Source organism: Nansenia antarctica, assembly GCF_963989245.1.
Source record: "Nansenia antarctica genome assembly, chromosome: 8".
Lineage (NCBI taxonomy): Eukaryota > Metazoa > Chordata > Actinopteri > Argentiniformes > Microstomatidae > Nansenia > Nansenia antarctica.
This window is the reverse complement of record NC_137678.1, coordinates 5,287,449-5,303,104: the sequence shown is the minus strand read 5'-3', so window position 1 is coordinate 5,303,104 and position 15,656 is coordinate 5,287,449. Positions and strand designations below refer to the sequence as shown.

Below are 15,656 nucleotides of genomic sequence, written 5' to 3'. Positions count from 1 at the left end.
GATTATTGGACCCAACCGCCCCAAGCCCAATGTGCCAAACCAACCACCTCACAGGACTAAAACATTAACCATGACTTGCAATTCAACACCAGCATGAATACTTGACAAGTCTGTCTCCTGGACCAAAACTGCACTGTAACAATGGAATCACATAGAACCCCCCAGCACCACTGAGACCTGTCCCTATGTGGGCTGGCCACTCACTCTACGTTTTGCTGTCTGAGCCATAGTGAACAGAGTCAGAGAAGATAGTGCCATTACCTAGTGGGCAATGTCGAGGGCTTCCACTCATGACTGGTTGATCCCTTTATATTCATCTTGACAAAGACTAAGAACAATGAAATCTTCCACTAACAGTTTCTCGCCTGTCTTGATTGCTGCTGTAATGTGTGCCAATGTCAAGAGAGAAAGGGTGTGTTACTGTAACAGGACCTTATTGAGAAATAGAGAAACTAATCTCTTATTAAAGGATCTTAGCTCAATGCTGTTTGTACTTGAGTATTGACTCAACCCTAATTACCTCCATTTTAGCCTGATATTGAACCAGAACATAGCTATGTTTGAGTTGTAACTGTATTTAATGGATTTGTGTTTGTAGATCAAATAAAGCCCTGACTGTTTCCACCCCACCCTCTGACGTTGGCCATGGCTATAATATGTTATGATATGGGACGGGTGGCTCATAGTTTCAGCCACGCACTTTTAATTTGTACAACTGATTAAAGTTAAGCACTTTGTTTCTGTCCCATTACTTTGACAACTTTGAGTTGTTGGTTCTTAGAAGTGGAGGACATCTAATCTAATGTGTCTTGTTAAGCAATGTTGGGGTGTGTTTCTCATAGAGAAAGAAGCCAAAACATTTGATTGAACTTAATGCTTGACCATAAACAGGAAGTAGACAAGAGACACAAACATAAGGGCAGGGTCAGGGATACACTTCCTGATGCCAATCATCACTGATAAACCAAGCAAAAACATGTCCTTGTTTACTTTTATCAATGCATGGTAATGACATGATTAGAGGATGGTAATAAGTCCCCCTCTCCCCCAATATCTACATCGGAACAATAGATTTACCATCCAAGGCAAACATCTGAATGTCAGACATAGCCTAACCTTTACCCTAACCCTTGAGAGAATCAAACTAAACTGTGTATTGCACATTGCAGTTTTTTGGGCGGAATTATTAATGTAAATTTGGGGTCGCAAGACAAAACATGTTGGGAACCTCTGCTCTATAGTAATGCAGATTCTTCTATTTAGCAGCCTCCACAACCACCAAGATTCATACTGTAGGCTACACAGACCTGGACACTGAACTGAAGTGAAATAGTAGAAGTTCCCCAGGCCAGCACCCTATCCCCGTCTCTGTCTCCACCTCCAGGTACTTCCTGTCCTCAGACTCCTGCTGTTTACACTCAATGCTGTGCAGCATGTTACAGTACCACAGGAGGGCGCTTATCGCAAAGGAATATAACTGCTAAATTAACTTTACATTTGCTTGGATTTTGGGTCAACATAAAACGCATTTACTGACGGTCAAGAAGTGCATGAGTGGTAGCTGAAACCTTACTTGAGGGTAAACTAAAATAAACGTTTTGTGGAAAAATCAAGCAGATACCGATGTCAGCATCATCAGCCACAAGGAAAACCGAAATATTAACCCAGGATGACTTGTGCTAGCAAAATAGAATAGAAAAGGAAACTCAAGTTACACTTTTTATTTAGTTTTTCTAAAATTAAGCACTTTATTTGAAGATGCACATTTTTCAAAAGCTCTCTTATGTTGATTAATTGAATACCCCTGTTATAGGGTCTCTGATTTGCCTAGGAATGTCCTTTTCAGGGTCTGATCACATGACAGCTCCACTAGCTGAATCTCATAATTGCTTGTTGGCAAGATGACACTTTCAGTACTTGTCTACTGTCCTATAGTTACAGTACTTGTGTCTAGAGGAGTGTCTGGTAGAGGTGGAGACTAGGGGAGTGTCTGGTAGAGGTGGAGACTAGGGGAGTGTCTGGTAGAGGTGGAGACTAGAGGAGTGTCTGGTGTCTGGTAGAGGTGGAGACTAGAGGAGTGTCTGGTGTCTGGTAGAGGTGGAGACTAGAGGAGTGTCTGGTAGAGGTGGAGACTAGGGGAGTGTCTGGTGTCTGGTAGAGGTGGAGACTAGAGGAGTGTCTGGTAGAGGTGGAGACTAGAGGAGTGTCTGGTAGAGGTGGAGACTAGAGGAGTGTCTGGTGTCTGGTAGAGGTGGAGACTAGAGGAGTGTCTGGTAGAGGTGGAGACTAGAGGAGTGTCTGGTGTCTGGTAGAGGTGGAGACTAGAGGAGTGTCTGGTGTCTGGTAGAGGTGGAGACTAGAGGAGTGTCTGGTAGAGGTGGAGACTAGAGGAGTGTCTGGTGTCTGGTAGAGGTGGAGACTAGAGGAGTGTCTGGTGTCTGGTAGAGGTGGAGACTAGAGGAGTGTCTGGTGTCTGGTAGAGGTGGAGACTAGAGGAGTGTCTGGTGTCTGGTAGAGGTGGAGACTAGAGGAGTGTCTGGTGTCTGGTAGAGGTGGAGACTAGAGGAGTGTCTGGTGTCTGGTAGAGGTGGAGACTAGGGGAGTGTCTGGTGTCTGGTAGAGGTGGAGACTAGAGGAGTGTCTGGTGTCTGGTAGAGGTGGAGACTAGAGGAGTGTCTGGTGTCTGGTAGAGGTGGAGACTAGAGGAGTGTCTGGTGTCTGGTAGAGGTGGAGACTAGAGGAGTGTCTGGTAGAGGTGGAGACTAGAGGAGTGTCTGGTGTCTGGTAGAGGTGGAGACTAGAGGAGTGTCTGGTGTCTGGTAGAGGTGGAGACTAGAGGAGTGTCTGGTGTCTGGTAGAGGTGGAGACTAGAGGAGTGTCTGGTGTCTGGTAGAGGTGGAGACTAGAGGAGTGTCTGGTGTCTGGTAGAGGTGGAGACTAGGGGAGTGTCTGGTGTCTGGTAGAGGTGGAGACTAGAGGAGTGTCTGGTGTCTGGTAGAGGTGGAGACTAGGGGAGTGTCTGGTGTCTGGTAGAGGTGGAGACTAGAGGAGTGTCTGGTGTCTGGTAGAGGTGGAGACTGGAGGAGTGTCTGGTAGAGGTGGAGACTAGAGGAGTGTCTGGTGTCTGGTAGAGGTGGAGACTAGAGGAGAGTCTGGTGTCTGGTAGAGGTGGAGACTAGAGGAGTGTCTGGTGTCTGGTAGAGGTGGAGACTAGAGGAGTGTCTGGTGTCTGGTAGAGGTGGAGACTAGAGGAGTGTCTGGTGTCTGGTAGAGGTGGAGACTAGAGGAGTGTCTGGTGTCTGGTAGAAGTGGAGACTAGAGGAGTGTCTGGTGTCTGGTAGAGGTGGAGACTAGAGGAGTGTCTGGTGTCTGGTAGAGGTGGAGACTAGAGGAGTGTCTGGTGTCTGGTAGAGGTGGAGACTAGGGGAGTGTCTGGTGTCTGGTAGAGGTGGAGACTAGAGGAGTGTCTGGTGTCTGGTAGAGGTGGAGACTAGAGGAGTGTCTGGTGTCTGGTAGAGGTGGAGACTAGGGGAGTGTCTGGTGTCTGGTAGAGGTGGAGACTAGGGGAGTGTCTGGTGTCTGGTAGAGGTGGAGACTAGGGGAGTGTCTGGTGTCTGGTAGAGGTGGAGACTAGAGGAGTGTCTGGTGTCTGGTAGAGGTGGAGACTAGGGGATCCAAGGGGATTTATAAATTGGTGGAGAACAACAATAATGCATGGAAGTATGGACGGCAAGGATGTGAGATATATTCTAAACACTTTATTACCTAACATTAGAATGGATACAATAATAGGAAAATGTGATACGCTAAATGAGAACCACGATAATGCCGGAGAAGGTAACACACCCTCGGAACGTTACGTGTGGCTTACTAAAGATCATAAGATTGAACACATTAAACAAATTACTGAATTCCTTAAAGATCATGCAAGCCAAGAACGTGATATATCAAAGATTCTTCAATGTAAACGCCGACCTGATGAAACATTGTCTGAATTCGCTAGTAGGTTTCAGAAAGCATGGAAGGAGGATGCAAAACTAGACATACAGGAAGGAGAAGATAATTTCTTTACAAGCATGATTTTGAATAACATGGATGACGAATCCAAACAGACAATAACTATCTCAACACCTGGGGTATACTCACTAACACCGGCAAATTTATTAAAGAAAATCAGAGAGTTAGAGGCTGTGGGATTATTTAAAGTTAAAAACAAAACAAAAGACACTGAATTGCCACAACTACCACACATTGACGTTACGCCACCCACACCACAAGTAGGAGGTAACCAATATAGATCACCTCAACTCAGACAGTATAGTCCATTTATACCAAGATCAGGAAACAATTCGGAACAGTATAAACAAAGACAAAATGGGTGTCTGGACACCAGACAATTTCAGCCTACAGACATGATCAAATATATAGTTAGTACACCACAATTCCCTGTCCCATCGTGCTGATACCTTGCCGTGGTGGGGCAGCTTGTGCGCTTCTATGACTCTGAGAGCTATACCGGCCGGGGTTTACACCCCTGGCAGGTTCAACCAAGCCGGGCAGGTTTCAGAGGAGGGGCCAGACGAAAAGCAGCACCTGGTCCTCCAGGTTGGGGGTTGGGCGTGGGGCCAACAACCCCATCCCGTAGAAAACAATCCGTTACAAAAACGTTGACAACAGAACAGACCTCAGCCCTGGAAGAAGAAGGATCCTCAATGAGAGGAAATATGACGCTGTGTGATGAAAGCTGTCAAGTCACAGAAGTCACAGAGCCGAAACCCCTTCTGTCAACCAGAGACATACGAATTGGAACATGGAACGTCAGGACCTTGTATGAGACCGGAAAAACCATACAAGTAGCAGCAGAAATGAAGAGGTACAAACTAGATCTTTTAGGAATTAGTGAGTCACGATGGACACAATCTGGACAACAAAGACTGCAGACAGGAGAGCTGCTACTCTACTCTGGGCACGAAGAAGACAAAGCCCCTCACACTGAGGGGGTTGGCCTTTTGCTATCAACAACAGCAAAGAAAGCACTGATTGGATGGGAGGCACATGGATCAAGAATTATAACAGCCACCTTCAGAACCAAGAAAAGGAAAATCAAGTTGAACGTGATACAATGCTATGCACCAACCAATGACAGTGACGATGAAAAAAAGGATGAGTTCTACAACAGACTGCAGAGCATCCTGGATCAACAAAAAGGAAAAGACATCAACATTCTCATGGGGGACTTCAATGCAAAGATTGGCAGAGACAACACAGGCTTCGAAAAAGTGATGGGAAAGCATGGCCTAGGAGAAATGAATGAGAATGGAGAGAGATTTGTGGACACCTGTGCCCTGAACAACCTGGTTATCGGAGGAAGCGTCTTCCCACATAAGAGGATCCACAAGGCAACCTGGGTATCACCGGATGGAGTGACCGAGAACCAGATAGACCACTTCTGCATAACCAGCAAGTTCAGGAGATCACTACAGGACCTGCGAGTAAGGCGAGGAGCAGACATAGCATCAGACCACCACCTACTAAGCGCTATGCTCAAGTTGAAACTGAAGAAGCACTGGATGGAAACAACATCAAAGAAACAGAAATTCAATGTCCACCTCTTAAAAGACACACAGACAAGAGAAGTGTTCACACTGAAGCTGAAGAACAGATATCAAGCCTTGCAAGATCTAAGCAGTGACGAAGGAGACCAGCAAGACCAATGGGAAAGGATAAGGGAAACCCTCATAACAACATGTAAGGAAGTGATTGGAATAAAGAAGAGAAACCATAAAGAGTGGATATCAGCAGAAACACTACGCAACATAGAAGAAAGGAGACAGAAAAAGACAGACGTTAACAACAGCCGAACAAGGGCAACCAAGGCAAAAGCCCAAAGAGAGTACACTGAGGCAAACAGAAAGGTCAAAAGAAATGCCAAGAAGGACAAGCGAAACTACATCGACAACCTGGCTAAAGAAGCAGAAGAGGCAGCAGCAAAAGGAAACATGAAGGAACTGTATGACACCACCAAGAAACTGTCCGGAAAGTTCAGCAGACCAGAACGACCAATCAAAAACAAGGAAGGAAAGACCATCACAAGACTGGACCAACAGCAAGAGGGATGGGCAGAGTATTTTGAAGAACTCCTGAATAGACCGACACCACATAACCCCCCGGACATTCAACCTGCGGAGACTGACTTAGTCATCAACTGTGGAAAGCCCAGCAAGCAGGAAATCCAACAGGCCATTGCACAACTAAAGAATAGTAAGGCAGCAGGACCAGACAACATCCCTGCCGAGGCACTGAAGGCAGACATAGACACCTCGGTAGAGATGCTACACCCCCTGTTCGAGAAGATATGGGAGGAAGAGGAAGGGCCAACAGACTGGAAAGAAGGCTACTTGGTCAAAATACCTAAGAAAGGAGACCTCAGCCAATGCCACAACTACAGAGGAATCATGCTTTTATCAGTGCCAGGAAAAATCTTCAACAGAATCCTCCTCGAGCGAATAAAGAAAGTGGTGGATCCGCAGCTAAGAGACCAGCAGGCAGGCTTCCGACCCAATAGATCATGTGTAGACCAGATTGCAACCCTCCGAATCATAGTTGAGCAATCATTGGAATGGAACTCTCCATTATACATCAACTTTGTAGACTACGAGAAGGCATTTGACAGTCTCCACAGAAACACCCTCTGGAAATTGCTTCGACACTACGGCATACCAGAAAAGCTTGTCAACATCATGAGGAACTCCTATGAAGGAATGACCTGCAGAGTCATACACAGCGGGCAGCTCACACGAAGCTTCCAAGTGAAGACCGGAGTAAGGCAAGGCGGTATACTGTCCCCCTTCCTCTTCCTCCTGGCCATTGACTGGATATTGAAGACCACAACGGCACAGAGGAGAAACGGGATCCAGTGGACACTCTCAACACAACTGGACGACCTAGACTTCGCAGACGACCTTGCCCTACTATCCCACAGTCGACAACAGATGCAGGAGAAGACAAACATACTGGCAGACACCTCAACACAACTAGGCCTCAACATCCACCAAGCAAAGACCAAAATCCTAAAGATCAACACAAACAACGAAGACCCAGTAAACCTGGAGGGAACAGCACTCGAGGAAGTAGAATCCTTCACCTACCTAGGTAGCATCATAGACAAGAAGGGTGGCACGGAGGCAGATGTCAGAGCAAGAATCAGCAAGGCAAGGGCCTCATACATCCAACTAAAGAACATCTGGAGCTCCAAGGTAATCAGTCAGCGGACAAAGATCAGACTCTTCAAATCCAACATCAAGCCAGTACTCCTATACGGATCAGAGACGTGGAGGACAACCAAGATCACAATGACTAGAGTGCAGTCATTCATCAACAGATGCCTGAGGCGGATCCTGAACATCCACTGGCCAGATACCATCAGTAACAACGATCTCTGGCAGAGAACGGGCGAACAACCAGTGGAAGAACAAATCAAGAGAAGAAGGTGGGGATGGATCGGCCACACACTACGCAAACCAAACACCAGCACCACCAGACAGGCCCTTAGATGGAACCCCCAAGGCAAAAGGAAGAGAGGCCGGCCCAAGAACACCTGGCGCAGGGACTTGGAGACAGACATCACACAGAGTGGACTAACATGGAAACAGCTGGAAAGCAAAGCACAGGACAGAGGACCCTGGCGAACTGTTGTCGACGGCCTATGCTCCTCCAAAAGGAGCGATAGGCGTAAGTAAGTAAGTAACACCACAATTCCACATAACAGAAATACCAGAGATAGCGTTAAAAATAAATGGTAAAAGAATTACATTTTTGATAGATTTAGGAGCAACAGTATCATGTCTAAGGCGAAACGATTTGAAATGTCAATTAACAAACAAAACGATAAGAACTATTGGAATAAGTGGGACAATGCAAGATGATCCAGTATCCATACCTTTACAGGTTGACTTAGATGACATCAAAATACAACATCCATTTTTGATAAGTGCAACGACACCCATGCCATTGATGGGCAGGGATTTGCTATGCAAGATAAACGCAACAATTTATTGTACACCAGATGGAATTGAAATGGCTATACCACCACATAGAGTTCAACAAATGTTTGCAGAAAACGTTATGACAACACACACGGCTCGGACTATTCTATCCAAAATTGATTTTGTAAAGCAATTACTTATGATACAGGGAATTCAGAAGTTGGCCCGTTGCAGCGCAGCCGCAGCAGCTACGGTATTACACTTCAAAATTCTTAGCGAACCATTCTCTGACAAAGTAATTTAGACAGAAGAAATGACAGAAATACCTCAGAACTTTTTCGTATCACCATTAGGACTCTTATTAATGGAAAAACATAAAAGGACATATTGAACCCTTTGTATGTGCATTAAGGAATAACTTTAACAATGTATCTGATTTGATAAAGTCATTTAAAGAACATATTAACTTACCACCAGATAATGAGGAACAGAACAATAATTGTATTATTTGGTCTTATGGAAAAACTCCCACACATTTCTTCATAAAGAATTTGAATAACACAGTGATGCCTGAGATATGGTGTGATAATAAAGATTACAAAATATCTCTACTACCACCTTGTATATTACACAAAGTACCGTCAAAATTATGGGCATTACATGCTAATCATGTGGGTCTCTTGAACATTGAACCCTATAAAGCTATGATTAATCCTGATAAATATCCAGTGTATATTAAACAATACCCCCTTTCTAAGGAAAAGGAGGAAGGCATTAAGCCAGTAATTGAAAGCTTATTAGAACAAGGTGTCATTGCAAAGCAGAGTTCACCAAATAACACTCCTATTAATCCCATTTTAAAACCAGGCACTAACAAATATCGGTTTACACAGGACCTGAGGAAGGTCAATGAAGCCATAATTCCTCTGGCCCCAGTGGTACCTGACACCAATTCTATCTTGACAGCACTGCCAGCAGACTCGAAATGGTACACAGTAGTGGATTTATCATCCGCATACTTTTCAATACCTGTACACAAAGACACACAAGGATTATTTGCATTCACATTTTTATCACAACAATACATTTGGCTTCGTCTACCTATGGGACTTATTGATAGTAGCGTCATTTATAGCAGAGCTGTAAATCAACACTTGTCGCATTTGACATTGCCATGTAACTCAGCACTTCTGACTTACGTTGACGACCTGTTAATAGCAGCAACTGACAGACAAGGATGCATTGAGGACTCAATCGTACTTCTGAAGCACCTGGCTGAGGGAGGGCACAGAGCTTCACTATCAAAACTGCAATTTTGCATGGAATCTGTCAATTATTTGGGATATGTACTGAAAAATGGCTGCCGCTTCCTATCACCTGACAGAGTCAAGGCGATCAAAGACATGGAGAAACCACGGACTAAGACTGAGTTACTTTCCTTCCTGGGATTGGTAAATTACTGCAGGAACTGGCTAGCTGAATATGCTATTTATGATGCTGTGCTGCGAAAGGCCACATTAAAGACAGCGCCTAACACCATTATATGGGATGAGGACAAGAAACAAGCTTTCAGGCATATCAAATTCCTTCTATGTCACAGTCCCGCTCTAGGACTGCCGGATTATAACCTGATCTTCCACCTGTACACTGCAGATGATGGCGACGTGGTATCGGCAGTGCTAGCGCAATTACATGGCGATTCAATGAGACCAGTGGCATATTTCAGCAAAACCCTACCACAAATTGTTAAGGGGATGTCCAATTGCCTCCGAGCTGTAGCAGCTGCGGCAATTATGGTAGACAAATCACAAGTCATTGTTTTAGCCCACCCTATGACGTTACATACATCACATACGGTTAATACAATACTACGGAATATTACAACACAACACATGATGAGCCAAAGACGAAGTAATTACGAACACATTTTGACTGGCACGCATAATCTTACGATTTCGACCACAACACACACGAACCCTGCATTGCATTTGAAAACATTACTACATGGAGATTCACAAGTCCAAAGTGAAAAGGATAGTGAACATGACTGTATGGAATTGATTAATGCAACGAGCAGTGTAAGAGCTGACTTACAGCAGACGATACTTGAACATAATGACATGATTTTGTATTGTGACGGCAGTGCAATGAGACCTGACGACAAAACAACTTTAGCTGCATATGCAATAGTTGACGACAACGGTCATTGCATTGAGGCATACAGACTACCAGTTTCATCAGCACAGGCAGCTGAATTGATAGCACTAACAAGAGCATGTAAATATGCTAAAGATAGAGATGTATCCGTGTTTACCGATTCAAAATACGCATTTTCAGTTGCACATGACTTTAGCAAAATCTGGGAAAACAGAGGTTTCATCACTACTGCAGGAAAGCCAATACAACATGCTATGTTAGTAAAGGAACTGCTGGAAGCATTGATGCTTCCAGTACGAATTGCCATAGTTAAGTGCAAAGGCCATTCCAGAGAAAATTCAGAGGTGGCGATAGGAAACAACTTGGCGATAGGAAACAAGATGCAGCATTAAATGGATCGCCGCACCATGGTTGGAACACGCGACCATGGCAGTGTTAACCACAGACCCACCGTTCACCATTGATGCATTGTTATCGTTTCAAGATCAAGCAGATCAATCAGAAATTATATTGTGGGAAAGGAAAGGATGCATCAGAGATGACATAGGCTTATGGAAATGTACGGATGAACGAATAGCCTTACCAAAAATAGCATATGAAGCACTCATATCGTTCATACATGGCCCAACACACATAGGGTATAAAGGAGTGACAGAATACATATCAAAGTTGTTTTTTACAATTGGTATTGAAAAACAAGTAAGACATTTCATTCATAAATGTTTAGTTTGTGCGAGATGTAATCCAAACATTAACCCTGCTAAACGACAACATTTACCTAAGCCAGAAGGACCATGGCAACAATTGCAAATTGATTTCTCTCATATGCCAAAATGTAGAGGTTTTTCATATCTATTGGTAATTGTTGACAGATTTTCAAAATGGACAGAAGCGTTTGCAACAAAGAAAGAAAATGCGCAAACAGTTGTAAAATGCTTAATGAGCATTATAAACATTATACCTCGGTTCGGAATCCCCACAGGGATCGACTCGGATAACGGGACACCGTTCACATCTAGGGTTACCAAACTGTTGGCAGCAGCACTAGGGATAAAATGGACATTCCACATACCTTACAACCCACAGAGTTCCGGCCAAGTCGAAAGAACCAACAGAACTATAAAAGATAAATTAATGAAATTGCACCAAGCAAGACAGGTAAATTGGATAGAGGGTCTTCCAATAGCACTCATGTCAATTCGAGCTATACCAAACGCATGCACTGGCCTGTCACCTCATGAAGTTTTAATGGCACGACCTTTTCCCCTAGGTGCATTGATGAAGGAGACAGCGGCTATCGACATAACACAATTGCAAGAATTGCAACAGAATTATGTTAAACACTTGTGCCACTTTGTATGTAGATATTCCCAACAGGTGACTGATTCGTTGCCCTCACCAGGTGAAAAGCCGATTCACGATTTTCAAGCAGGAGACTACGTCCTGGTAAAAAGTCTCAAACCGGTAACATTGGGAGGTGAACCGAGATACGGCCCACCTACCCAAATATTATTGATCACCCGAACGGCGGTTAAGGTAACAAACCAGCCGCAATGGATACATGCTTCTAGGCTGAAAGCAGCCCCCCCCTTAGCACTCCCAAATTAGATTAACTGAGTGACGGGGAGGAGATAGAATGACTGACACACACACACACACACACACACACACACACACACAAAAAGGAACATTTAATATATGATCAAGAACATTTGTGACAAGTATCTCTGCTATGATGATCTCTCTTTCTGAAATGTTGTATGTTAAGATCACAGAACCAGAAGACAAGGGACACCAACCAAAAAATGAAACAAAAGACCAACACAATCAGAGCCACGTTATGGACTGTGGGACTGGCCGCGATGTTTACGGTCATATATACATCTATACACATGTGTATTAACAAACAAGAGACGAGAGTGAATGACAAAACTAATGATAAGCTCATGCGCATGAAACGTAACATACAAAGGATTGAACCCGTGATTGACATTGGCACTTTGGACAACACACCTATGACTGAGGACGAAATGCACTGTTTCTGGTACCCACTCAGGACCTCAGGTAGAAAACCGTTCTACATTGATAATGTGACATTCATCGCTCTAAATGAGGGATCGGTAAATGTCGATGTGAAATTCAGGTCCCCAGAGGGAGAGAATCTTCACATATTACCATTATCACTCCCAGCAATGGGCGCATCGACCCCTACCAATGAGTTTTGCAACACATTGTGGAAAAAATTACTACCTGATTTCCCGGTACAGAGAGACTTAGAGGCATTTGATAATTTGCCGACCGTACGCACGACTGCTAGACAACAACAACGACCTTTAACTTGTGTGGACCCTATTAAAAGCCACCAGACGCTGCACGACGTGGGGATCACCCTAAGGTGCCCTGACAAGCGGATATTCTTAGATGTCAACAAACCATGGCCTGCCACAGACTATATCATTTGGATGTGTGGAGAAAATGTCTACACTTATCTGCCCAGTTTCTGGCATGGTCGATGTGCACCTTATTGGTCTGACAACATTGATTATGACAAAACCAGCAAAATGGGACTAGGACAAGACCAACGTGACAATTTCAAACATGACACACCAGACGAAAAACGAGTGATTGATTATAATGAAGTTGGCCTGAAGCAAGAAGACACTCAACCATTTGCATCTAACCTGTGGTATAAAACAATGACAAGCAAAGTTAGGAAACTAACACCAAACGCATGTTACGCATGCTCTATGTTTCCTCAATCAACAACAGAATTATTTCCATCTTATGCAGTGCCACTCACTGATGATAAGGGGTTATCTACACTATGTGTCCTAGCATACCACTACATATTGCAAGTACATCCAGCCACTACAGGACAATATTACACTGGCGCAACCGCTAGACCCATTGTCCAACCCAACAGTATATACATAGGTAAGACGACTAAAATGTCCGTCATGGAACGAGGTCAAGTGAACAAAGTGATTTCATACATAATTCATTCTAACATATCTGTACGACAGGATAATGGCGTTGATACAGACTACACACAGGCAAACTCCTACACCACTTTGGATTACTTCCCATCACTAACTGGATGTCACACACTATTTAGGAACAGCATCCTTAATGTACCCAGTGATTTGGCCACTAAACCAACAAAAATATCTGCTACGGTTAATGACTCAGCCGTATTTGATGTATGTGTAATGGGACAGCCTACCGAGGACACCGGAGCCACGGATGTCGGCTATTTATATCCCACAAAATGCAAACACTTTTTCGACTACCGCCTCAACACAGTAAAGATATCTAAGATTGGCACGGTAGCGATTCCAGGTTTCCTTTGGTGTTGTGGAAACCAGATTTGGACAAACCTACCACCATCGTTTCGTGGAATCTGTGGAATGTGCATGCTGAATGACCTGGTGTATTTAGTTGAACCCATAGAATACGAAGACAATGACTTGACACCACGCAATAGCAGTAGACGACAGAAAAGGCAGAGTAATGAGGTAGATGGCTACATACACTTGAAAAACACTGACCCAAAAGAGTTGTCCGATAAGTATTACAAGCTACCTGAAGAGTCTAGAATCTTCACACATGCACAACTAGTGTTCAAGTCCATATTTTGGAATACCGAGTTACAGTATGCCAACCATTACTTGATAGCATTAACCCGTCATGACCTTTCCCAAGTGGCCAATGCGACTCTAATGGGATTTCAAGCTTTAAGCAGCGAAATTGCTACCATAAGACAATTCACCATTGACAACCGCATTGCCCTAGATTCGATTACAGCCGCACAAGGAGGAGTATGCGCAATTGTAGGATCAGACACCTGTTGCACATATTTACCCTCAATGTCAGAAGGTTTGGGTAACTTGTCCAATGCTATTAGGAACATCAAATGGCGCTTTTCCATTACAGGGCCAAAGCAGGCCAAAGCAGGCCAGCCCGCTTCGGCCTGCTTCTTTTCCCCTTTTCCATTGTCGTCCCAGGTCGGCTCGGCTCGCTTCTTTAGCTCCACATCGAGAGCAGGGTCTAAATTTTAAGATCCGGATCTTTTTGCCAGGCTGCGTGTGACGTGTGACGCTGCACACCGTTGATGACGTTAAGTAATTGAGAGATGAGACGTTTGATCGGCCATTGAGGCATGACTGGGGGCTCACATTTGTCTATGGGAAGAGATCATTTAATGATGTCCCCGGGAGGGGAATGTGAGGTTTCAGCCATGTGACAGTAAGAAATATTAATCATATAATTAAAAATAATTTCCCAGATTAGAGGAAAAAAAAGAGTGGATTGTTATGATGTGTTTTTCAAGTGTGCATAGATAAATTGTAGACACTACGCATGAAATCATTAGTAAACATAATTAAGCTATAATGTTGTTAAACTGCCAGCCAGTCTATCCCTATGTGTCATGGACCTTGTTGACTAGTCGGGCCAGTGAAGAGACTGGGTCAAGGGGTCAGTATATTTAGGGACCGACAGGAATCGGGTGACTGGGTTGCCATGACGACCAACCCGTTATGGGATAAAGGGGAGGCGAACGGAAATCTCATGTTATTAAGTTGACAGCAGAATAATGATTGACACTGTAAGCTGATAGCTAGATCAGCAATAATTTGTACTATAAGAATTGTGTACTGGAGTGAGAAGCCACTCACACTTGGAGCATGAACGATGTGGGCCCTGATCAGCTGAAATAAATGATATCTTCAAACTGTCCCATCTGAGCCGACCTTGGTGATTTCAATTGATTCATTCTGGGGAGAAACCATCATCATATCAAGCATAGACCGTTAGTTAACCCTAACCCTACTACAGCATAGACCGTTAGTTAACCCTAACCCTACAGCAGGCCTATTCAATTAGCGGCCCGGGGGCCGCATGCGGCCCAGACGTGACCCCCGATTGGCCCAGCCATAAAAGCAGAGAAAAACGTATTTCGCAAGTGTTCAGAAATTCATGCAGAAATGTCTACTATAGTAGCCTACAGAACGTGAATATAACACTCTAAACAAACTAAGCGGGGAGCTTAAAATAACAATGGACAACGTGATGGCTACAATTAATTTTATTCGCTCCACTTCGAGCCTCCAACATTATTATTATTATTAACTTATTCCGCAAGCTGCTGTCAGAAATGTCTGCGATCTGCTTTTGCATAACGACGTCAGGTGGCTGTCCAAAGGCAAGGCACTGGAGCGTTTCTGTGATCTCAGAGAGGAGATTACAACTTTCCTCCGCAGCAGCAGCAAGCAAACGAAGGCAGAAACACACTTGAATCGCATACTGGACGACAACTTCATGGCTGATGTCTGCTTTCTGAGCGACATATTCAAACAACACCTGAATGACCTAAATGTGGGGCTACAAGGCAGAGACAAAACTGTGATTTATCTTGTGGAACAGACGCGCGCGTTTCAAATCAAACTGGACCTTTTCGCGGCCGACTTCTGCACCGGCAGAATGCTGCATTTTCCGACGCTCCGCAAATGCGTC

General features: G+C 44.3%; 1 protein-coding gene across 1 annotated transcript in view; it reads right to left on the bottom strand.

Moving 5' to 3' along the window:
- Positions 1–15,656, bottom strand: part of LOC308163774 (rho-associated protein kinase 2-like) — a gene marked incomplete at both ends in the record, with an annotated part of 345,346 nt that overhangs the window by 81,719 nt on the left and 247,971 nt on the right. The window lies entirely within an intron of this gene.